This window comes from Euprymna scolopes, chromosome 19 (genome assembly GCF_053919585.1).
Source record: "Euprymna scolopes isolate OS-2025 chromosome 19, ASM5391958v1, whole genome shotgun sequence".
NCBI lineage: Eukaryota > Metazoa > Mollusca > Cephalopoda > Sepiida > Sepiolidae > Euprymna > Euprymna scolopes.
This window is the reverse complement of record NC_136500.1, coordinates 143,724,340-143,748,855: the sequence shown is the minus strand read 5'-3', so window position 1 is coordinate 143,748,855 and position 24,516 is coordinate 143,724,340. Positions and strand designations below refer to the sequence as shown.

General features: G+C 35.5%; 1 long non-coding RNA gene across 1 annotated transcript in view; it reads left to right on the top strand.

Moving 5' to 3' along the window:
• Positions 1–24,516, top strand: part of LOC145240013 (uncharacterized) — a 43,035-nt gene that overhangs the window by 1,559 nt on the left and 16,960 nt on the right. Inside the window, exon 2 of the long non-coding RNA XR_013862460.1 lies at positions 7,514–7,681. This is a non-coding gene — a long non-coding RNA (uncharacterized LOC145240013). The remainder of the gene's footprint in view (positions 1–7,513; positions 7,682–24,516) is intronic.

Below are 24,516 nucleotides of genomic sequence, written 5' to 3'. Positions count from 1 at the left end.
TGCGACCAAGGCCGCCAATCTCCAATATTTCCTCCTGTATCAGAAAACACGCTATGTGATATACAAATATCTGTACGTAATGTTGCGAAGCTAATCGAAAACCTTGATTCCAGTAAAGCAACCGGCCCTGACGGTATTCCAATTATAGTACTCAAAAGACTTCAACCAGAACTAGCGTGCATCCTTATAAAACTGTTTAAACACTGTCTTAAGGAGAATTGCTTCCCATCACCCTGGAAAATCTCATCAGTATGCTCTGTAAGGAATTCAGGTGATCGCTCATCTCCCTCTCAGTACAGGCCAATAAGTCTCCTGTGCGTCATGTGTAAGTAAGCTGGAACCTGTGTTAAATAGACAAGTAATCAACCATTTCAGCAAAAATAACCTTCTTAGTGACACGCAATATGGTTTCCATTCTACTAGATCTACAGCAGATGTGCTTACAGATATATCTCATAGGATTAGCAAATCTCTTGACAGAAGCTACCTTTCTTGGGCAATTGCTCTTGACATATCAAGGCCTTTGATAGATTGGTTGGTTGTTTTTGTTTTACGGCATATCAACCCTTTTTCGGGTTATTTAATGCCGAATCCAAAGATTTTGAAGAAAAAATTTTTAATAGAATATATTTGTTGTTTTCAAGTCGGTTTCTATTTAACCCATAGTTGGAACCCTAACAGGTACTACCATTCTGGGTCAGAGTGGACGTGGAGCAATGGTAATTAAAGGGTGGCTCCACACTTCGTAAAGTCCACAAGCTGGGGCCTCACCACTGGATATAGTTTAAGGTCATATCCAGGACCCCCATTGAGGGACTTGTACCCTCTGCAGGGGGGCAGTCGGTGTGTTCTAATGCCCCACCGACAGGGCCGCCTTTGATAGAGTATGGCATAAAGGTTTACTTCACAAGATCTCCAGCTACGGTATAGCTGGAAATGTCTTCTCAATTATTAAATCATTTCTCTCTGATAGGTTCATAAGAATAGTGGTTGATGGGCAGAAATCAGAAGCTCACAGTATTAATGCTGCAGTCCCTCAGGGGTCCATCCTTGGCCAACTCTCTTTCTGATCTATATTAATGATCTTCCAAATCACATCCTTACATCATTCATAGACATTTATGCTGATGACACTACTATCTATGGTAGCACATCTAAGGCCGTAAATGACAAAGTTCTCTCACCTCTGATCTTGAGCATGTGGTACAGTGCGGGAAAAGGTGGCTGGTTACCTTTAATGAATCTAACACCAAGCTCCTATCTTTACATCATCAACGCTCTGATCCATATCTGGCATCAATTGAAATGAATGGCGCTCGTCTTGGAGAGGCTTCATGTTTTGACACGCTTCTGGGCTTCACTTTTACTCCTGATCTTAAATGGAACCCATACATTAAATCTATTGCCAAGGCCGCTGGAAAAATGGTGGGATCCTTCTATCGATCCAGTAGATATCTTACTGCTGATGTAATTTTCTATCTATATGAGAGCCAGGTACGTCCAAGGATGGAGTACTGTTGCCACATTTGGGCAGGAGCTGCTAGAAAGGACATCCTTCCTTGATAGAGTTCAAAATAGACTTCGTAGCCTCATAGGGGATGCGATTTTATCTTCCCTGCAACCTCTTTCTCACAGAAAAGATGTTGTGAGTTTATTTTTGCTTTATTATTATTTTCATGGCAAGTGCTTGGCTGAGCTCCAATCTATGGTTTCCCCTCATTAAACTTTCACAAGAAACACCCGTCTAGCAGAAAACACTATAAATAATTTCCCCCACTCTTTATCTGTGCCTAAACCTAAACATAGATTCCATGAGCAAAGCTTCTTTCTTAGAACTGCACGCCTGTGGAATTGTCTTCCGTTTTCCTGCTTTCCAGCTGACTACAGTGTCGTTGTCTTCAAGCCTAACGTGGGCAAGTTTTTGATAACCGTTTCATATGAGTTAACAAACTTACTGAATTTCCATTACTAACGATTACTGTATTGTCCAATTTCTACTGTATACTCTTTAACCCTTATCCTTGAGCGACCTCTTGGCCTTGATAAGTGGTGATGCCTATGTAAGCATAAATATTCTGTTCTAACAATTTTATAAACCAAAGATAACATAAAACATATAGTTGCGAATAAAAAAAAATTTGCAAATCGTGTCATGGTAATATATTAGATGGATTTCTACCAGTGATTTTCTTTAATTTTCGATTTATGAGCGATTATCAGGATTCACCAAATGATAATCTACTGTCAGGCATTTATTCTTGTTCTAACGTAAGATTCGGCACTATTTCTTCAAAGTAAATAAACACTTCAAAATACGTTAAAAACAAACACACTTATCAAGTAACTTATCTTGCCTTTGGTGACATTCATTTTTTACCACTCTGGGTTTTTTCCATACTACAAAATATCTTTTTATTGTTTATTAAATTGTTACATATAAGTCAGAAAGGACCCTTTTCCTCATATTAATTATTACTTTTTAAATTTTTTTACGTTAATATTAATAAGGTGAAGGTTTTTATTGAAACAGAACAAATGAAGGAATAAAAGAAATTCTCCTCTTGACCATTTCTTTCCATGAAACAAAAAATAAATAAAATTTTTTTAACATCAAATATAAATTTTAATATTAAAATTTTAAAAAAGCTGACAATGATATTTTTAATGTCTCTCTTGTTTGTTAAATTGTTAGGTGAAAGTACAACATAGTTAACAGCACATAGACTCGATTTCCATTAAAAAAAACGTTAAAAAGTTAAAACAGATATGAACCCGCTTCCCCTGCCACAAAAATTGTATCCCACTATTGGCTGACAGGACTTTACATTGCGTGTGAAACAGTCGCATTTGTGAGTGATTTTTCGAAGTGGCAACTAGAAATAATGGAACGCTTATCTTTGTTGTGATTGTGTTTGTTTCACTGCCAATCTTCCAAAGCTCACTACTGAGTGAAAAATATTTTTTCAACTTTTTTTTAAAATAAAACGAACAAAGTTAAATTATTTAAACAATAAAAGTTTAAAAAAGTTTAGAAAAACGTCTGAAGAAATTAGAATGTTTATACCTTTATGTTTATTTGTTGTATAGTTAGAATTGCACTTACTAAAAAAAAAACACAGAAAAATGTTTATGACGTACAGACTCGTCACAGAACAAAGATGTCATATTCTAAAAATCATGTGGGTTTGGCCCGTAACTTTTCTATTTGGCTAGTAAACGAACATATTTAGTTGTCAAAGGTCAACTAAAGATAAATTTGTCCATAGAGCCCTGGTTGAGTTTTTATGTATGTGATCAATACGTAAATAATTGTTAGACAAAAAAGCAAAAACATTTTCTCCTCTTCATTCTTCCCATTTCCTCTTTTATTTTTACCTCCCCCACTTCCTGACTGGTGTCCTAATTTAAATGTTGCAAACCTTATTACTGTAATCCTTTTCCCTCTCTCATTGCAAAACTCATTCATATTCTGCAGGACAGGGGAAAATACGATAAAATCTAAACAACAAAACCAAACACTATAAACTAGTGTTTGAAGATACAAAGAGCTTGAAGAATAAAGATCTTCTACAAAATAACTTGACCCGACATTAAATAACCTCAAAAAAGGTTGATATACCGTAAAATAACCAAACCAAACTCTACAAATAAATATTTGAAGATATAAAGAACTTGAAGCATAAAAACTGTTTTCAAAATAACTGGATCCGACATTAAATAACCTGACATAGGTAGATATGCCGTAAAACAATACAACCAAACCAAACCTATATCTAACAAAATCTAATGGTATTACTTTGTGTAAGGATTGAGTTATGTCTTATGCCATTCTTTTCTACGCTCAAAATATTTATATATAAAAGAATTACATATACCACATCTGCTGTAGGTGGAAGAATTAAAAGGAAAGTTTTTTTTTTCTGTTCAACAAAGAAATGTATGTTGTATAAGCTGGAGTGTTGTGAACTTTACTCTTTATCTCACCAGAAAGTTAAGGTAACCCTTGATTAACTAGAAGGTTACTTCAAATATTTCTGGAAAATATAAAATGTTTTTAAACAGTATTAAGAAAGGTTGAAAATTTTTCGAAGCATAAAATAGAATAATTTTTTATAGAATAGGAAACACCTGTGCGTAATTTTGACAAAAGTTTTCAATTACTACTTGTTTAAGTTCTGTGTTCAAAGATCAATGATTATCTGACGTCACAAAAGTAAATAAATTTGAAACAATAGCAGATATGTAGTAATAGATGATAGGAAATAACACAGGTCAAACATAAATGTGTAAAATTGAAAACAACTTATTATATCAATTTTACAGCAAATTTTTACCCTTTGAAAATATTTTAATTATAAATTTTTCTTTAATTTGCAAAAGAGTTTTCATTATTCTGTAATAAACAACTGGTAAAAATATTTAATTTAATTCTAACATATGTCTGCACTTTTTATAGTACAGAATGTGAAAATAATAACTTTAATAGTTGAATAGAGTTTGCTGAAAAATTAAACATTTATTTTTAACATATTTCTGAGACAATAATTAATGATACTATGGATCCTCACGGATTGTTTAAAAATGCCAGTTAAGTTGGCTGTGAAAATAGCAAAGAATATAATTCATGATAGTATGGTTTACACGGCTTGTTTAATAATGTCAGTAAAGTTCGCTGTGAAAATAGCAATGAAGATAATTCATGATAATATGGGTCAAACAGCTTGTTTAATAATGTCAGTAAAGTTTGCTATGAAAATAGCAAAGAATATAATTCATAAAAGTATGGGTCAACACGGCTTGTTTAATAATGCCAGTAAAGTTTGCTATGAAAATAGCAAGCAAGATAATTCATGAGAGTATGGGTCAACATAGCTTGTTTAATAATGTCAGTAAAGTTTGCTGTGAAAATGCTGTATATTGTAGGAGATTATATTGACAGAGATGATATATTAAAACATGTCCTGTGTTTTCTAGTTTATGTGAGATATTGTTCTTTTAATTGACAGATAATAAAGATATTAATCGTATGTATGTTGTTTAGCCAGGAGTATATGATATTGACGTGTCAACTGAGTCGTTTTGTATCAGACTTATAGCACGGGAATATTTTACAGTTCATATATAAGAAGAATAATATGCTTCATACCTTTTTTCTTGAAGAGTTCTTCTATCTTCCTGCTGCTCCGTGACGAACCATGAAATGATCAGCAATATCCAATTGAGACATCTGTTCTTACTTGTGGAACCACAAAACAACTCTTTGTATTTTTATAATATAAATTTATTACAGTTGTCTCAAATGGTTTTCACAGGATCACTCGCTCCTAGCTTCCTGTCCACCCCTTTCTAGATCGTCCGTTTACTTTAGTGGTCAAACCTCAACTCTCTCAATCTCTCCAAAACTAACTACATCGCATGTTCTCTTATATCATCACATTACGTGTCTCAGACCAACCTAATGTCCCAATCTAGTTACTTGTTTATCTAAACCCCAAAATAATGTTTACATCTATTTTCTATTTTCGCATTACTTTTGCGATTCCACGTCAATCATATCATCTCCAATTTGATTGTTTATTCTTCTAATCATAATAACTGATCCAGTGACCATCCGTCGCTCCAATCAATAAATAATGATAATGATAATAATAAAAATAATAATAATAATAATAATTACAATAACAATAATAATAATGTTTTGACCCTTGGCTCTGCTTGCCTAAGTGAACACAGATACTACACTATGATCACAGCCTAAAAAGGTCATAATATTACAAAAACAGCAAAAAAAAACTCATGATACAATGGGTTCACATGGCTTGTTTAATAATGTCAGTAAAGTTTGCTGTGAAATTAGCAAACAAGATAATTCATGATACTATGGGTCAACACGGCTTGTTTAATAATGTCAGTAAAGTTTGCTGTGAAAATGGCAAAGAAGATAATTCATGATAGCATAGGTTAACCCATTCTGTTTAATAATGTCAGTAAAGTTTGCTGTGAAAATAGCAAAGAAGATAAGTAATAATACTGTGGGTCCACACGGCTTGTTTCTTCATATAGATCAACACGGCTTGTTTAACAATGTCAGTAAAGTTTGCTGTGAAAATAGCAAAGAAGATAATTTATGATAGTGTTGGTCAACACGGCTTGTTTAATAATGTCTGTAAAGTTTGCTAAGAAAATAGCAAGGAGATAATTTATGATACTGTAGCTCTCCACGGCTTGTTTATTAATGTCAGTAACATTTGCTGTGAAAATAGCAAATGCTATAAGTCCTTATACTAGATGTCCACATGGCTTATTTAATAATGTCAGTAAAGTTTGCTCCAAAAATAGACAAGATGATAATTCATGATAGTATGGGTCCACATGGCTTGTTTAATAATGTCAGTAAGCTTTGCTGTGAAAATAGCAAAAAGATAATTCATGAGACTATGGGTCAACACAGCTTGTTTAATAATGTCAGTACAGTTTGCTGTTAAAATAGCAAATAAGGTGATTCATGATAGTATGTGTCGTCACGATTTGTTGAATAATGAGCCTGTCTTGCAATGTGGAACACCTTGCCACACATCTCCTTAACCATTCCTCTGACATGTGCACTATATATACCCACACGCAATTGATAGTGCTAGCTCAGATCTGTGAGTTAATCTACTAATCCAATGCACATTTAACAGGGAAATAAAACCACACAATATATAATGTCTTATTATTCTGTAAAATATTGTACAAAAAAATGAAGTACAATGAAAAGTTTTTCTTAGTTTTCTACTAAATGGTTAGTAGAATTCTTTATGAGTCAATTCTCCACAAAGTTACTGCTTGATAATAAGTAAATTGAAAATGTGTTTCAGTTTAACACAACTAGATTAAGTTTGTCTGATGCTGGAAACATTTATATATACCACGCATTCCATATTGGGTACAAGACTTAGAAGGAAAAAATATTTTTATAATCAACTAAGAAAGGCAAGTCGCATAAGGCCAGGCATTGCAAAATGGACTGTTTTTTTCTCATCTGAAACTTAAGCAATTCTTGGAATTAATAAAACATTTTAAATATTTTCTGGAAAATATAAAATGTTTTAAAAAGTAGTAAAATATTTTGATGCAGTTAAATAGAATAATTTTATATAGAATAGGAAAAAATCTTTTTGCAATTTTTACAGTTTACAATTGATACTTGTTTAAGTTCTGTGTTCAAAGTGACGTCACAACATATATATCAATGTTTCTTTTTTTCCTTCCACAAAAAGAATCATGAAAAATTACTAGATATAATTTTCTCTAGAATATATTATAATATGAGTAGCATCTGTATCGACTGCATCTTTGCCAAGGTAGAAAATATCCAGTTATATTAGTAATGGATCTCGTATGTCTTTAGATTAAATTAATTCAGAGTTTGTGAGATCAATCACATAAAATTGACAACAATAAACTACTAGATTATGAATATGTCAATACAAATACTAAAATATTCACTTTCATTTGTTTTTATTTACAGATGTTCCTGATTCAATGCTATTATTTAATTTAAATGGGTCAAGTTAAAAAAAATTATATAGAAAAGTTTTGCTTTATGTGAAAGACAACACCGACATCAGTGAAAATCTTTATTTTGCTGGATATTACTATTTAACACAATCCTCATAAATGGTGAAGAAAATCGAAGGTAATATTAATTATTAAGAAATATGTGCTTGAAGCTTAAATGCATCAAAACGTTTGAAGAGATTGGATCACAAATTGCAGAAGAGTATGTGGCCTTTACAAAGGCAGTGTTTCATAAAGTATTAAAAACTATAACACTAAAAATATCACTTACAACAGTAAAATTGAATGACTGCTATAGTCTACTTAAGTCGCTGGCATTTGCCTCAGCATGAAATCAAATGGTTTTCACAACTCTGAATGAAAACTGAAAAGCAAGGATGAAATAGAATATTATCTTCGGGACAAGATCAAAGTGTAGTATCTGTTCTTCAGATGCTGCACTTCTATTTCTTGTTCTCTTTCGGTGGAGGAGAAATCCTTCACGACTGAGACAATTTTTATTTTTTTACCTTTTCTCCACGTTAAAAAACGACCCTGGTGTCTAACTCTGTCCCGTGGGGAGGCATAGTAAATAGGTACAACTATAGTAACTATAATCTAGTTGAATCGCTGGCGTTTCCCTCAGCTTTAAATCAAAGTGCTTCTGAATAAAGACTAAAAAACAAGGATGAAATAGAATATTATCTATAAATATATTGATAATCTTATTTTAAAATAGAGTTTATTGAAACATGCAGGTATATGGTGAGCAAAAGCCGTATTCTTGTAAAATATGTTGATTTTCCTGTTGTCATTAATCAAGTTTGTTGAGACATATAAGAACTTACACCAAGGAAAAACCACATTCTTGTAAAATGTGTTGGTATTCTTGTCATGAAAAATCAAAGTTAGTGAGACATTTGAGAACTCAACCTGGAGAAAAGCCACATTCTTGTAAAGTGTGTGGATATTCTGTTTCTGAAAAATCATCGTTAGTGACACACATGAAAAGACACACTGAAGAAAAGTCACATTCTTGTGAAGTGTGTGGATACTCTTGTTACCAAAAGTCATCGTTAGTGAAACATATGAGAACTCACACTGGAGAAAAGCCACATTCTTGTGAAGTATGTGGATATTCCTTTTCTGAAAAATCAAATTTAGTGACACATATGAAAACTCACACCAGAGAAAAGCCACATTCTTGTGATTTGTGTGCATATTCATGTTCTCGAAAATCATATTTAGTGATACATAAGAGAACTCACACCGGAGAAAAGCCACATTCTTGTGAAGTGTGTGGGTATTCCTTTTCTCAGAGATCATGTCTAATGACACATATGAAAACTCACACAAAGGAAAAGCCACATTCTTGTGAAGTATGTGGATATTCTTGTGCTCGAAAATATAATTTGGTCATACATATGAGAACTCACACTGGAGAAAAGCCACATTCTTGTGGTGTGTGTGCATATTCTTGTTCTCGAAAATCAGAATTAATGATACATAAGAGAATTCACACTGGAGAAAAGCCATACTCTTGTGAAGTGTGTGAGTATTCTTTTTCTCAAAAATCAGATTTAGTGACACATGTTAGAACTCATACGGGAGAAAAGCCACATTCTTGTGAAGTATGTGGATATTCTTGTTCTCGAAAATATTATTTACTCACACATATGAGAACTCACACTGGAGAAAAGCCACATTCTTGTGATATGTGTGTATATTCTTGTTCTCGAAAATCAGATTTAGTGAAACATAAGAGAACTCACACTTCAATGGCTCAAAAGTTGAAGACTTCCGTTTGACGAGCAAAGATGCATTGTAGCCAGTCAAGATCAGGGGTTACTGACAAATGGATTTGCCATTCAGCAATTATGAGCCCAAGCCACCTAATGTCTGCATGCCTGGCCTTTACACTGCCCATCACAAAAAAGTATGTAAATACTTCCATTGGATGATCTGGGGAGAGATGCAACTTGACAGAGCAACGAACATCTGGGAACATGAACCACCACCAATAGCATCAAACGGAAAAGTGACCTTTTATGACAACGACGTACAGGCAGCAGATACACAAAAGACAAAGTCATCAAGCGAGATATTGTAATATGGAACAAGCCCGAAAGAACTGCGCTCATTATCGATGTCACAGTTCCAAATGATTTTGGTCTTAATAGCACTGAACGGGAAACGATAACAAAATATCAGGACCTAAAAATGATCTAAAAACGACATGATCTCTGAAAGAAATAAACATTAATCATACATTCTATTTTTTGTGGTTTTAAATAAAAAACACCTCCTCTCATACATAATAAAATTTCAATTTAAATTTTATTGTTTTAAATAAGAAACCTCCCCTCATCAATAATAAAATTTCAATTAAATCCTATTTTTTGCTGTTTTTAAAAAAACATCTCCCTCATTAGTAATAATGTTATTATTTAGAAAGCTATTATTACCACGAGAAAGAAGGTCCTTATTAATTTATACTTTCAACTAGCAAATGAATATAAGGAACATTTTCTGCGTTATAACTTATTTACTTTTTACTTTGGCCTTAATAGAGCTGAACGGGAAAAGATTAAAAAAATAGCAGGACATAAAAATGATCTAAAAAGGACATGGTCTCTGAAAGAAAAAAAAACATTAAACTTGTGATGCGAATCTTCAGAAATACTTAGAAGCAATCCCTTGAAGACCAAGCTGTAATGAAATACAAATAGCAACCATAAAGGGAACAGCATGTATTCTTGAAAGAGCCCTCGGATATAAATTTAAATCATAACAGGATCAAGTGTAAGCTCCAGCAGGGAGCCCCTTGATCTCTTAAAACTTACTGAAGCAAAATAAATAATAAAAGAGTAAATATGTGGATATTCCTTTTCTCAAAAATCAATTTTAGTGAGCCATATGAGAACTCACGCTGGTTTAAAGCCACATTCTTGTAAAGTTTGTGGATATTCTTTGTCTGAAAAAACAAACTTAGAACTCACACTGGGGAAAAACCATATTATTGTGATGTATGTCGATATTCATTTACTGAAAAATCAAATTTAGTCAAACTGTAAAACCATAATTTTGTATAGCGTTCATATGAGAAATTTTAGTAGACAGTTGTACATGAAAAAACAAGATAAAACTCAGTATAAAACTATTGTAAACTACAGTCGAAGTTAAAAAACGTTTACATGCTGCTTGTTGTAGGAGCTAATAAACTTGAGAAATAAATAGTCGCAGTGCCTGGAAGACGAAGCTGTTGCGCAAAACAGCAGTTATAAAATTACAAATCTTTATTCTTGCAAATCATGTCTTGTTCTAACAAACTACATTTTCACTGACAAAACACACAAGCAGGAAGATACATAAAAGATAAGGCCATCAAACCAGACATTGTAATATGCAACGCCCAAAAAACTGCACTCGTTATCGATGTTAAAGTCCCAAATGATGTTTGCTTTAATAGAACTGGACACAAAAAGATAACAAACAAAATATTAAGACTTAAAAAATGATTCTCAAACGACATGTTTTTTGAAAACATAAACATTATACCGGTTGTGATAGGAGTAATAGGCTAATAAAAACTGATCTTCTCAAATACTTAAAAGCCATCAGAAGACCAAGCTGTAAAGAAATACATGGAACAGCGTTTCTTCTTAAAAGAGCCCTTGGATATGAATTTTTAATCGTAATGGAATCAAGCGTTAGCTCAAAAGGGTCTTTCGATCTGTTAAAACTGAGGTAAAATAAAAAAAGAAAAGAAAGATTCCACTTAAAGGAACAGACAGTATTTCAAGAAAGTAATTCGGTTGGACTGTATATGATAGCAGGTGAATTTCACTCATCCAGTAGCATTTACAATCGTCAGAACAAATCATTGGACAATTTTAAACAAAAAAAACAAGAGACAGTCTAAATCAAAACGTAGATTGCATGAACAAAGCTTCTTTCTTAGAAGTGCACGCCTGTGGAACTCTCTTCCGTTTGCCTGTTTCCCACCTGACTACAACTTGGATTTATTCAAGTCCAACATAAACAGGTTCCTGTTAAACCTCCCCATAAGAAGGACACTTTATCAGATCTCTTACTAGCGATTACTACGATATTATCCCATTGAGTACTGTACACGCAATAACCCTTATCCCTGAGTGGCCCCACGCCTTTATAAGTGGTGACTTTTTTGTAAAAAAAACTCTGCTTAGACAAACTGCCAAATTTCTGGTTGCAGTGTTTTTGTCATCAATCTATTAGTCTGTTAGGAAGCCATAAACACATCTCTAATAAAAGACCGTACAAAACAATGAAATATTACACCTTAATCTACTATCACCTTACAATATAGGAGCTCTTTACTGGCCTGGTTGCATGCAGTGTCTAGGAATAATTATCGTTTGAGTCATATCTTAAAAAATCTGAACAGAAATGGTCAGTCACTTTATTTCATTAGTTCAAACTTTATGTCAGTTAAAATACAAAATAGTTTAATCTATAAATATAAAAGCGAAAAAGTATGTATGTATGTATGTATGTGTGTTCGCTTTTTCTGTATGTCCGTGAAAAGTTTTTTTCACTCCTTTTTATAACTTTTTATATCACATATATAATATGTACGAGTTAACAACGGGGGTCGCCCATCTATTTAATTTGCCCGACTTTCAGAAGTTAAATATTCAACATTTTTTGATCGTCGCGTTTTCCTTTCACTTTTCAGTATAAGTTGAATCGGATGTAAACGTCACAGTCAATTATCCCACAGGTAAACCATTTGACCTTATTAAAATCTGCGGATGTTTGACATTCACTTTTTGATTGGTTTTACATTGCTAATATTGTCATAACGCAGGTGTTCAGACTCAGACTATGGGCCTCAAGGCTCCGGGTTCCAGCCTACCTGTCACCTACCTGTTTTTAATGTTTTTATTTTCGAATAAAAAATAATTATTAAAACAAAAATAGTTGTGTTTTCGTGGACTATTTTTTTTATTCAAGAAAATAAAATTTCACTTTTTTTCGATATGAGAAAAACAGCGGTAACAATGTAAGTTAAATGGGACTGTGCACACACGCATTTACTGTAGACGATAACCCTACAGTATAAAATCAACATTGTAGTCAGTGCATATTTCGCAATGGGGCCCTCACTCGTGTACGTCAGCCCCCCTTATTTTTTGTTATTGAAGTACAGAGTCCATAATATATAGTGATCTAGGTATTCATTGGGCTGACTACCCTCATACCTAACAGCGACGATTCTGCCCTTTCACTTATGTTGTGAAATCCCTGAATCTCACAGGATCTCTTACTAATCTTCCCGACCGTGTTGTCTGAAACCTTTCCGGGCTTGGTTTTGTTGGGCATGGGGGTCGGGTTTGGGCTTTCTCTTATTTCACCTTTATATTGAGGTGGTTCTGTGGTACATATCTCTTCTGTACTCTGCCCTGCATTCTTGGGTAACTCGCTCTGCACTTCATATGGCTGGTGTATTACTGATGTGTGGGGGTGTCTCTGCAGTTTTCTTCAAATCTACTCTATTCCGTCGATATAATTCCCCATCCACTTTTATATGGTATGATCGCTCATCCAGTCTCCGCCCTACCACTGCTTTCCTCCACTCTTTTTGACCATTTATGTGTGATTTCATCCATACTACATCTCCAGGATACAATGGTTTCAGTGGTTTTACTTTGTAGTTGAAAGAATGTTCTTGCCTCTTGCGGTCTTGCTTCACCATTTTTCTTAGATTTTTTGCAATTCTGGCTTGAGTAAATCCTCTCTGGTCGGGAAAAGTGTTTTTGTTCTCCCTGACATCAGCTTTTGAGCTGGTGATAAGAGACCCCTGCCTGGCGTATTCCTGTGATCCAACATTGCTAGGTATGGCTCAGCCTTATCTTTCATCGCTTTCTGGAAAAGATTTTTGCCATCTTTACTGCAGATTCCACCTTACCATTTGCCTTGCTATTGTATGGACTGAACAGTGTACTAAACTGAGGCCCATTATCAGTTACCAACTAATCTGGTATTCCATGTCGTGCAAAATGGTGTTTAAGTTTAGTTATCACTGTTTTTGCTTGTGTATTGAGAAGATGATCGATTTCCTAAAAGTTGCTCATGTAATCAACTGTGCAGAGATAGCCTCTATCTGCAAACTTAAAGAGATCTATTCCCACTTTCGCCCAGTGTCTGTCAGGAACTTTATGGACCCTTAATGGTTCCTCCGGATTGGCTACTTCATATTTTCTACACGTGGGTCATTTTGAAACATAGTCCCTTGTGTCACTGTTAATATTTGGCCAATATAATCATTCTCTTGCTCTTCTGCAACATCCCTCTACTCAAAGCTGTGTGGAATGCAGCTTTTTTTTTCAACACTCCCCGCTGTATCAGTGGGACCACTACCAAGTTTCCTCTGAAAATCAACCCATCTTGCACCATCATTTCACTCCCCATATTAAAATATGGTCTCATCTCTGGGTCAAGATGTATTTTGTCTTCTGGCCATCCTTCCAGAATTACTTGCTGCAATTGCTGCATACTTCTGTCTTCCTTCATGGCTGAGCGCAGTTCAAGCAGCCTTCTTTCTGTTACAGGAATATATTCTGCTTCCTTGACATCATCTTCATCGTCCATGTATTCATCGCTCAATCTATAGATGTATGCTCTTGATAGCATCTCGGCAAGAAACATTTTCTTACCTGGATGGTACAGAACTGTAGCATCGTAAGCCTGTAGTCGCACCAGCATGTTTTGCAGTCGTTTTGGGCATTTCACCGATTCTTTTTTCATGATCGCTTCCTGTGGCCTATGATCAGTTAGTACTGTTATCTGTCAACCAAACGTATATTGGTGAAACCGTTCACATGCATAGACTACTGCTAGTAGTTCCTTCTCAATCTGTGCATACCGAGTTTCTGTGTCATTTGACCCTCTTGCAGCAGTGCAGCTTCCATGCCCTTCTCACTTGCATCGCATTGAATGATCAAAGATTTGTTGGGGTTATAATACCTTAATACTGGCGCCTCACTCACTATCTCTTTAATTTTTCCAAAAGCCTCTTCATGAATTTGGGACCATGTCCATGGTACATCTGCCTTCATTAAATTTCTAATTGGGGCCATCACGTCAGATATGTGTGGTAGAAATTTTGCCAGGTAATTTACGAATCCAACCAATCGTTGCACTCCCTTTACATCTGTTGGGCACGGCATCTCTCTTATGGCTCTTACCTTCCCAGGATCAGGACGTAAACCATCAGTGGTAATCATGTGCCCCTTGAAAGATATAGACGTTTGTCATAGGTTCAATTTTTTAACATTCAGCTTACAGATGTCAATACATTTTTGTAAGTCTGTCTTATTTTCAATAACTCAGCTTGTGTCTGGGGCTTGTGTATGCCCAGTAATACTACTTATCTCTGAGTACTGATGAAACGCAATTGTCGCAAAAATTGCACGTTTTTATTAACGTCCAAAGTGCTGTAATGAAGGATTCCACAGTCTCTGATTCGCCTTGCTTTCTAGAATGAAATACGTAACGCTTGTAGGTTTCATTCGTTTCCCCTATAGCATATTTACCAAATGCCTGAATAATTTCAGTTGGTGTTCTTTCGTCCTTGCGTGTTGAGAATTGAAACCCGTAATAAACTTTCAATGCGTCATCTCCCAACGTATGACGCAAATGTGCCCTCAGATATTGTAATGACCGTTTCGTCAAACATGTAATAATGGCGTAGTTATAATATTTCAGTTTAAACAACTTTCAATTCGCCGCTAAATTGTCCTTCATACATAGGGGGGTCGGGGGCCTTATGCCAACCACTGGTCTGTTTGTTTCTTCCTTGTCCGCTTCCGACATTTTTTTTTCGTCGGGTTACGTATAAATTACAATTTGAAACAAGAATAATAAAGTTACTTTTCTGTTTCTGCAAATAACTTTCTGCTTCATATTCTTTTCTACATCCTACTTGGACTCTTTCCATCTCACTGCTACCGCTATGTGCCATTATCCTATTGAGGATGCCAATGGATTAGAAAAGACATAACGATCGATCGGCTTTTACATAATGGCGTCTTTAAAACAAAAAAGGAAAACAAAACAAATAGCGACAAAAGTTTTAGATCGGCTGATATGCCGCTTTAAAGAAAAAAAAGAAAAAAGAAAGAAAAGACAGATGCAGGCCTTATTAAGTAATCACTGAGAAAGACAGACATACTCTAATACAATCGTGTTTTTTTTTTCGTTGTTGTTTTTGTGTGACACGCATGGCGCATTTGAAAAAGAAAAAAAAAGTAAGAAACGCAATCGTTTAAAATGAAAAAAAGAGAAAAAAAGAGAAAAACTCCACGTACGTACATCGAGAGTTTTCATGGTGGAAAAACGAATGTTTTTGTTTTGTGCTATTGTTGTTTTCACGTGCTTAAGACTTATTGACTTTAAAAAAGGAGGGAAAGGAAAAGAAAAAAGAAAAATATCCACGTGCGTACGTCGGGAGTTTTCGTGGAGGAAAAATAATTCATGTTTTTTTTGTGCTATTATTGTTGATTTCATATGTTAACACATTGGCTTTAAATGTGTAAGTGACTGTTGTGAATATAATTGATTTTTGTCGGAGAACTGATGGCTTGTTGAACACTGAAGGCGGTAATGCATGGCCACGGACAGTTTTTTTTTCTTTGTTTGGAAAGTATTTATCGTTTATTTTAAACAGATTTTTCGTAATTATGTTTTTTGTTTTTTGAAAAGAGAGAAAGACAGGGAGAATTGTCCCCACCTCTCTTTTCATGGTTTTCGAGTGATTTCTTCTGTGTTGTTTTTTAAAAATTTTACTTTTGTGGTTTTGCTGCGTGCTCCCGCGGGAGGTATATTCTTTTGAAAGATAATGATTGTCATGAAAGTAAAAAAAAATTGAATGATTAGTTCAAAATATTGTTTTTGAAAAATTGTAGCTGCGTGAATGTCGAAGTGAAGATTGCCTCAGTCTAAAAGGATTTCTCCTTGATTTAACCTTCAGATGAAGGTCCACGTGAACGTGAGGATTAATTTTATGTAAGAAATGTTGAGTATGACCGATTGTATTGGATTTAATTGTTTTCCAATTATTATTTTGTTGAAAAATCCCGGAATAATTATCATTGTAAATGTTACACTGTTGTGGAATTTTAGAGTGGGGTTCACTAGATCCCTTGCACGGAAAGAAAAGAATTGTTGTGATTGAAGAGAATTGTTTTTTTTTTTTGTTGTGTATAAATTGGGAGCATGTACGAACCTTGTTGTTTGCGAGATGGACAGAATTTTTTTTTATTCGGAGATAGTCAATTGTTGAGCACGTGGTATGTTAATGGGTGTGGCTGCGAGAATTTGTTTCGGTCATCAATGGTTAAAGATAGTTTTTTTTTAATGGTGTTTTTGAAAAGAAAAAAGGTTGCACGTGTCGAGGTCATTTGTAGTTTTTTTTTTACATGCGGGGATAAGAGAGGCCCCGAGAGAGCAAAAAAGGGTTTACTTGCCATTCGGCGGTCGTGTTGAAAAAAATAATATTTTGAATGATGTATTGATAATCATTGTCTGTGAACCATGCATTTTTTTTTCTGACCGGGCGGCATTGTGATTGAATGTTTTTTTTTTTTTGTATGGAAAAAAAATTGTATATTTTTTACACACGTTTGTATTAAGATTGTCTGTAATGTACTAGCGGGGTGTCGGATCCCTGGTTGTTGCGAGTAAATATTAAATTTTGTTAGTAAATAATTAGTATAAAAGTTAAAGTATAATTAAAAAAAAATTTAGGCGATTACCGGAAAACCAAATAAAACAAAAACAGACTATGATGTGAAGATTACAAGGTCAGCGAATTAGGTAGAATTTGATAAGTTGGGCCCTTTAGGCAAATTTCAGATCGAACTGATCATCTTGGTTGTCATTGTCACAACGTTTCGGCCGTTTTGCCATTCGGCCTTCGTCAAGTGCCTTAGGAGTCTCGAACCCAACCATTTATTATTATTACGGGGGTACCGTGTTCGGACTCCAGCTAGGCTTTGGGACATAGTTGCTGATTCTCTGTTTTGAATGTTACTTTTTTCACTGAACTCAGCACCTTTGGGTAACTGTAAACTTTGATACAACGTCTAGGACCACTCGGCCATATGTCACTAGGACAATTCTTAGTTGGTTTTTGTTAATGTTAAACCTATGTTGTTAGTCAAGGTTTTCTCTCTCTATCAAAGGTGTCCAAATTGCATTCAGCTCTATGCTTGGTTTGCTCAGTAGGTTGTTATGTCCGAGCATGTGAGCTGTTTCTTAAAGTTTTCTCACTTTCCAGTGGGTCTCTCTGTTTATTATTTTTACTTCATCCCATAGGGGGCGATGGTCCCCCCTCTCCATCCAGACATTTAAATGCTAGCTTTTTTCTAGTCCAATAACGGCTTCCATATTATCTCGAAATTACTTATAACGGCACCAACTTACTTTCGGAAGACCCCCCCCCTCAGCCTTTTCTTTTATATCGTAAGCTTCTTAAAACGTTACTAGCTTAAGTTCAGAATAAAATCACGATTTTCTTTTAACGGCTAATTTAAAAAAAAAAATGTTTTGAACGCTACTAACTGAATTTCTTTCAATACAGCTTGCAATTTGGAGACGGAATTGTTTTTGTTGAGATAAGTGATTTCAATCATGCTTTTTATTTTAGATTTAAAATATTAACAACTCCATTTTATTTCAGTATGTAATTTGTGTATTTCTGTTTTATTAAATGCTAGCTTTTTTTTTTTTTTTTTTACCTCGTACATATGTTTATTTATCTACCGAGTTGATAGCAAAAATTACGAATTATACTCATTTTTAGTTCGTGTGAGGGGAATCTATCACCATACTTTCCCTTAAACACGTCTGTTGGACTTTAAGTACAATACTTAATAGTTTTTTTTTTTTTGTTTTTTTTTAATGGAGAGTAGAAAACGCATTGTGGATGCGTTATCGGCAGCTCCTGTTACTCTCGCTTCTTCTTATTTGTCCCTCAGTCCTCATTTTTTAAATGAGTGATTTTTCGGACAAAGGGAGAAGAAAAAGCTGTTTCTAGGTTGGCAGTATTTTTGCGAACAGTTGGCTGAGATGGCGGAAATTTTCTGTTTCTATGTCTATCCTTGTAGCCATGTCACTAGTAAGGGTGCTGGAGGTAAACGTTTTGTCTGGGCTGACGTTATCCGCCTGATAGTCAGGGACCCGAACCTTGGATTAACCACTAAGGAGGCTGTCCTATCAGCAGGTGCAAAGTACTGGGGCTGCTGTATTGCCATTTGGTGAATGGATTCTGGACCATGCAGTAGCTTCTGGTGGGGCCTCTCGATGCCATACTAGTGGGTAATTGTTACGGCTTTACCTTATCATTAGCTACAAATAAAAAAAAATTCTTCGTTTATTTTTCTCTCTTAATTTCCCCTCTCTGTCCTGCTCTAAGTAAATCTGTCGACCTAGTCCACAAATTCCAAAATTTCATCATGACAAGTTTCAAGAAAAAATACACGATTAAACCCGGTTCTCCAACTTCCAACGTAGACCCCTACTACCATGTCTCCTTCTCCAACATCAGGGGTCTTCGTTCTAACCTTCCAGAGGTTGAAACCCAATTACAGGAGACTAAACCAGGCCTTTTATTTTTAAGTGAAACTGGCATTGGACAGGCTATTTCCCTAGATGAGTTTGCAATTTCAGGATACTCTAACCCAACTTCTAAATCTGACCCCCAAGATCGCCATGGGCATGGAATATGTGCATATATTAAAGATAGCTTTCCATGTGGGAGGGACATCTCCAGGGAAGATCCTAACTTACCCTATATGTGCTTCCGGGTTGCTTTAGCTCACACTACTGCATTTATATTTACTCTCTATCGCCCCCACAACAGCGGAATTACTATCTTTCAAAGCATATCTGAGAAAATTGACCAAGTCCTTTCTACTTATCCTTCAGCTAACATTCACGTATGTGGAGACTTCAATGTTCACAACGTCGAATGGTTGACCCACTCAAACAAGACCGATGATGAGGGGAGGTTCTGTCATGATTTCTCCATTGCCTATGACCTCACTTAGATTGTTCATGAACCTACCCGTGTGCCCGATAATGACGGCCAATATGCGAGCCTACTAGTCCTTTTTCTCACAACTTGCCCTGAACTATGTTCAGTTTCTGTTCTGTCGCCTCTTGGATCTTCCGACCACTCTGTTGTATCAATTAAGATAAAAATGAAATGCAATAAGTCCCCAGACGTACCTCTTCATCGTACAGTATATCGATACACTAAGGCTGACTGGGATAGCTTCCGTACATTTATATCTGATCTACCTCTGCATTCCATGTTTAAAAAGGATGTGTCCTCTATAGTATTAGACCTAACTGAATGGTTAATTGTAGGTATTGACCATTTCATACCCTCTAAAAAGTTTCAGCAAAAACCTAACAGCCAGCCATGGTTCTCTCCAGAATGTGCTGCTGCCATTGCGCACAGAAATCACTTTTTCCACTGCTTCAAACGTAATAGATGTATGGAAACTAAAGCCGTTTTCAGGACTGCCAGCAACCATTGTAAGAAAGTAATAAGGAACGCAAGAGTGTTGTATGCTCAATCTGTTAAGTCCAAAGTAGCTGAGCAGCGGCTTGGTTCCCACCAGTTTTGGCAAATAGCAAACAGAATCCTGAACAGAAGCGTGTGCTCCATCCCAACTATTATCAATGGACCTGAGGTAATCTCGTCAGCATCAGAGAAAGCCAAACTCTTTGTCAAGAACTTTGCAGCTAATTCTACCCTTTGCGACCAAGACCGCCAACCCCCAATATTTCCTCCTGTATCAGAAAACACGCTATGTGATATACGTATATCTGTACGTGATGTTGCGAAGCTAATCAAAAACCTTGATTCGAGTAAAGCAACTGGCCCTGATGGTATTCCAATTATAGTACTCAAAAAACTTCAACCTGAATTAGCGCCCATACTTACAAAACTGTTTAAACGTTGTCTTAAGGAGAATAGTTTCCCATCTCCCTGGAAAATTTCATCAGTATGCCCTGTATTTAAGAATTCAGGTGATCGCTCATCCCCCTCTCAGTACAGGCCAATAAGTCTCCTGTGCGTCATGAGTAAGTTGCTGGAATCTGTGTTAAATACAGAAGTAATCAAACATCTCAACAAAAATAACCTTCTTAGTGACACTCAATATGGTTTCCGTTCTGCTAGATCTACAGCAGATGTCCTTACAGTTATATCGCATAGGATTAGCAAATCTCTCGACGGTGGCAATCTTTCTAGGGCAATTGCTCTTGACATATCTAAAGCCTTTGATAGGGTATGGCATAAAGGTTTACTTCATAAGATCGCTAGCTATGGTATAGCTGGAAAAGTCTTCTCAATTATTAAATCATTTCTTTCTGATAGGTTCATAAGAGTAGTAGTTGAGGGGCAAAAATCAGAAGCTCACAGTATTAATGCCGGTGTCCCTCAGGGATCCATCCTGGGCCCAACTCTTTTCCTGATCTACATTAATGATCTTCCAAATCATATCCTTACATCATTTGTAGACATTTATGCTGACGACACTACCATTTATGGTACCACATCTAAGACAGTAAACAACCAAGTTCTCTCCAATTCTCTCTCCTCTGATCTTGAGCACGTAGTACAATGGGGAAAGGAGTGGCTGGTTACTTTTAATGCATCTAAAACCAAGCTTCTCTCTTTACATCATCAACATTCTAATCCACATTTGTCATCAATTGAAATGAATGGCTCTCGTCTTCAGGAGGCCTCAAGTTTTGACAAGCTTCTGGGCTTGACCATTACTCCTGATCTTAAATGGAACACATATATCAAATCTGTTGCCAAGGCCGCTGGAAAAATGGTGGGATCTTTCTATCGATCCAGTAGATATCTCACTGCTGATGCTATTCTGTACCTATATAAGAGCCAGGTACGTCCAAGGATGGAATACTGTTGCCACATCTGGGCAGGAGCTGCTAGAAAGGACTTGTCCTGCCTTGATAGAGTTCAAAATAGACTTCGTAGCCTCGTAGGAGATGTCCTTTTCTCCTCCTTGCAACCTCTATCTCACAGAAGAGATGTTGCGAGTTTGTCTCTGATGTATCGTTATTTTCATGGAAAGTGTTCAACTGAGCTTCAATCTATGGTCCCCCCTCGCCAAACTTTCACAAGAAACACTCGTCTAGCTGTAAACACTATCAATAATTTCCCCCACTCTTTATCTGTGCCTAAACCTAAACGTAGATTCCATGAACAAAGCTTCTTTCTTAGAACTACACGCCTGTGGAATTGTCTTCCGTTTTCCTGCTTTCCGGCTGACTACAATATGGATGTGTTCAAGTCTAAAGTAAATAAGTTCTTGATGAGCCGTTCCATATAAGTTATTAAATTTACCAAATTTTCATTACTAATGATTACTATATTGACCAATTTCTACTGTACACTCTTTAACCCTTATCCTTGAGTGGCCTCTGGGCCTTGATAATGTGGTGATGCCTTTGTAAAAAAAAAAAAAAAAAAAAAAAAAGACATGGTTGGCTATACCCGATTTTTCCGTCTCCCCTTTAGTTACCGCTTTTCGGTGTTCTTCCACCCTTACTTTAAGGGGGCGGCATGTTTCACCCTTGTAAACCGTTCTGCAACTGCATGGGATGGAGTATATGCAGTTTTTGGTCATGTTCTCCTCCATGCGGGGCTTCACTCGTACCAGGTATCGTCTGAGTGTTGACTCGCTCTTGAATTCCGTCCTGATGTTGTAGGGGGCACATATTCTCTGAATCTTTTCGGAGATGCCTCGTATGTATGGTAGGCAGACCGTTGGAGTTTCATTTCATTCGGATAAAACACTAAGAAACGGGGCGTAATTAGAGTTGGCGCCCGTTTTTTTTTTTTTTTTGTCACACTGTATTTAAAAAAAAAAAAAAATTATACATCGGGTATAAAGTTGACTTCTTTTTCCTAAACGAAATTGATTTTGTTTGATAAAATTGTGTTTGGCGTACTCATGAATTATTTTTTATAAAGAATAAAATTGAATAAAGTTTATTTTTACAAGAATGTTTACACATTTACCTAAGAAATAAGCATACAAATATATAAGAAACCCCGCGTTTATTATTTGTAAAAAATCAAAATTATACACCGGGTATGAAGTTGGCTTCTTTTTTCTTCTTAAACGAAAGTGGCTTTGTTTGATAAAATTGTGTTTGGCATACTCATGAATTATTTTTTCTAAAGAATAAAATTGAATAAGCATAATATATATGAAAAAAACACATTTATTATTTTCAAAATTTTTTTAGAAGTGTCTTTTCGGGACCCGTAATAGTAAGTTACATGGTTGTGAAATTCACAGAAAGGGCTAACGAAACCACCTGACATAAAAATAAATTCAGGAAACGACAGTAGTTAACAGAAGACATTGAATTGCTGAGGTATTATAATGGAAACATTTATTAAATGTAAAAATGTTGTCTAACATGTTAGGTGAAAGTCGTATAGATTCAAACGATGTCCAACATGTTAAATCAAAGTGTCCAACTAAAGTATTTTCTAGTGTTAGAATGTTCTGAAAGAATGAATATTATATGAATTTTGTGTTCGACACAAGGTTGAAAACTCATGACTTTTTAAATAGAGGCGCTGCAGGAAAGATCGAAGTTATTTTAATTGTTTTTTTTTTTTATAGAAACAGTTTGTTGTGGTAGTATGTAGCGTGTCACTACACATTTTTTAGTGAATAAATATAAAATTACACATGGAAATCTACTTTGATTATTTTACTTTTTTATTGAAAGAGCATTAGCAAAGTAGCAGAAGTCCACCATGAAGTGTGTAATTCTTTTTTGGTATGCATACTACTTTCATAATACTTGTTTTCCATGTACATCATGGTTTTTATATAGTAGTTTTTCTCATTCAAGTTCGAAGTCAGAACATTTTTTTTTACACAGTGATCACCACTTATCAAGGCCCGGAAGCCACTCAGGGATAAGGGTTATTGCAAGTACATTACGTTAGTGTGGAGATTTGATGAAGTGTTTACTTAAGGGGGCGGTTCATTAGGAATTTGTTAACATTGGACTTGAAGACATCCAACTTGTAGTCCGGTGGAAAGCAGGCAGACGGAACAGAGTTCCACAGGCGTGCAGTTCTAAGAAAGAAGCTTTGTTTATGGAATCCGCGTTTTGATTTAGGCACAGACATAGAGTGGGGGAAATCTTTCACAGTGGATTCAGCTAGACGGGTGTTTTTCGTGAAAGATTGGCGAGGGGGGACCAGAGATTGGAGTTCAGACGAGCACCTGCCATGAAAATAACGATAAAACAAGGATAGGCTCGCAACGTCTCTTCTGTGGGAGAGAGGTTGCAGGGTAGAGAAAAGGGCATCCCCTACTAAGCCACGAAGTCTATTTTGTACTCTGTCAAGGCAGGATAGGCTGTTTTTAGCAGCTCCTGCCCAGGTGTGGCAACAGTATTCCATCCTTGGACGTACTTGGCTTTTATATGCTGATGGTCTTGGCACATTAGTCATTGTAAAATATATTTAATGTAATACAGAAGACATATATTTCCATATTTACCAAATGCTTTCCTCATGATAGTATTAGAAAAATCAGTATTTCTCATGAAAAAAATAGCTTTAAATGCTAATAAGTAATCAATTGTCATAAGTGTTACTTTGAATTTGACATTTTCAGAACTTAAAATTATTAATGGATAAAATATTTAAATTATCTTTTATCAGTTTTTGCAGTTGATTTTTTTCACTGATTCTCCTTCTGGCTTTACAGTTTTTGTTTATAAAGCATTTTTATTATTGAAATTAGTTTTTGATGAAATAAATTTCATATTAAAATGTTGTACAGAAATAAGTTGGACTTGTATTTTATTTCATTTAAAATTCACCTGATTTTTTATTATATGCAAAACACAAAGACA